Below are 2028 nucleotides of genomic sequence, written 5' to 3' on the forward strand. Positions count from 1 at the left end.
GCAATTTTTACTTTTATATTAAAAAAATCCCACAAATCAACACAAGGGCACATGGGCAAAAGTAATTTGCGAGAGAAAAGTACAAAGAGACCACTTTAAAAGAAAAAGAAGCAAATAACAACTATACAGAAAACATATGAAAATGTTCAAGGTAACTAGTTAAGAAATGTGAATTTAATGAGGCACCATTTTCACTTATCAAATTAGTAATGCTGAAAAAAATAGTTAATGTTGGTCAGGCTATTAAAACAAGCACTCTCAATTATTGCTAATCAAGGTTTAACTTTTTAAAACTTAAGAAAAAAGCTTTTTTGGCAATGTGTTTTAGTATCCTTAAAGTCATTCATAGCTTTTGAACAAGTGATTATATTCCTAAAACCCATATACATACAGTTCCCCATTAGACAGGAAAATTTCATTTTAAAACATTCATTAATGATTTCTGGAGTAATTACCATGCCTCATCATTCTATCAGGCCCATTAGAACACCCCACTGTCACACTACACCATAATCTCCAAGAAAAAAATGTGCATTATGTTGGCAAGTTTAACAACTGCATGCTAGAAAAACTCACTTTTCTTCAAATATGGCCTTCCCTTATCTATTTGCTTTTCTCAAGTAGCTACATCTATTACAGAGCTGAGATCATAGAAAGCATCTAATACATATTTGGTAATCAAGTTATTGAAAACACACATCCTGGGGTGCCTGGGTGGCTCAGTCTGTTGAGCGTCCGACTTCAGCTCAGGTCATGATCTCACAGTTCATGGGTTCGAGCCCCGCGTTGTGCTCTGTGCTGACTGCTAGCTCAGAGCCTGGAGCCTGCACGGAATCTGTGTCTCCCTCTTTCTCTGACCCTCCCCTGCTCACACTGTCTTTCTCTCTCTCTCTCTCTCAGAAATAAACAAAACATTAAAAAATTTAAAAAATAAGAAAACACACATCCTATTTCTTTTTGGATTATTGATTTTCTATTGTTAGAAATAGAGAATAATAACGAGAAAGAAGGGGGAGACTCAGGTGAAATTATCATCTGCAAAACTAGAATTCATAGCTTTATCTTGATCTTAAATTTTCTTCTATGTTAGCCTCCAAATTACACCAAATATCTATTTGATCATTTTGCCCAAATAAACATGTTTGTGCACACATGCATGTGGGTATGTGTATTGCTGTTGGTGTATGTTTGTTTATACGTGTTTGTGTGTTTGGAGAGAGGAAGGAATATCACAGTTGTCTGGTCAAATTAATTAAAATACTTTAACAGTTATAAGAGTACAGACAATCTCCAATATATTCCAACTTCCTTATATAACTTCAGCATTTACTAACTCAGAACTGCTAAGGAAAATAAATGAAAATTTAAAGCCTTTACTAAATGAAGTATATCTAGAACATAATAAAAGTGTTAAGGAAAGACCATTATTGAAAGAAATAGTTTGTGTTTTCACCCACTATGGAAGGATACATAATATTCTATATAATCTGCCCAAAAGAAAACCAAATAGCATAGAGATACGTGGGAATGAGGATAATGTAGATGTCAGCCTCAATATGTATCTGTAGTCACTTGTAATTGAATTGTTTAACCAAAGAGCAACTATTGATACATAAATAAAACAAGCATGTCATTAATCTATTTACAGGCATTACAAGAACTGAGATAAATGGTTATATTTGTTGCAAATTAAGCTGACGACTTTGGCAATTGTTTCCATCTTTATAAAGGAAAGTTGAGGAGTTAATTAAAATGATACCTCATATTTCTTTTCTTTTTTCCGTATATGTCTATTTTTAAACTATATTCTATTCTCAAATTTTTTATTAGTTACAGGGAAAATTCTTTTAGTAAATGTAAAGTATTGGCAATCTTTTTACCCTTTAATTTTGAAAAACATATCTCCAAGTTTCTCTTTTATAATGGATAAAACTGATGAACTTTAGAAATTATCAAGACACAGACTGCCTGGGTTTCATTAAAAAATACTTTAAATACAATGGATAATTTTTTTTTTACCACTGGCCT

Source organism: Crocuta crocuta, unplaced genomic scaffold, assembly GCF_008692635.1.
Source record: "Crocuta crocuta isolate KB4526 unplaced genomic scaffold, BGI_CrCroc_1.0 scaffold1653, whole genome shotgun sequence".
In the NCBI taxonomy this organism is placed as follows: Eukaryota; Metazoa; Chordata; class Mammalia; order Carnivora; family Hyaenidae; genus Crocuta; species Crocuta crocuta.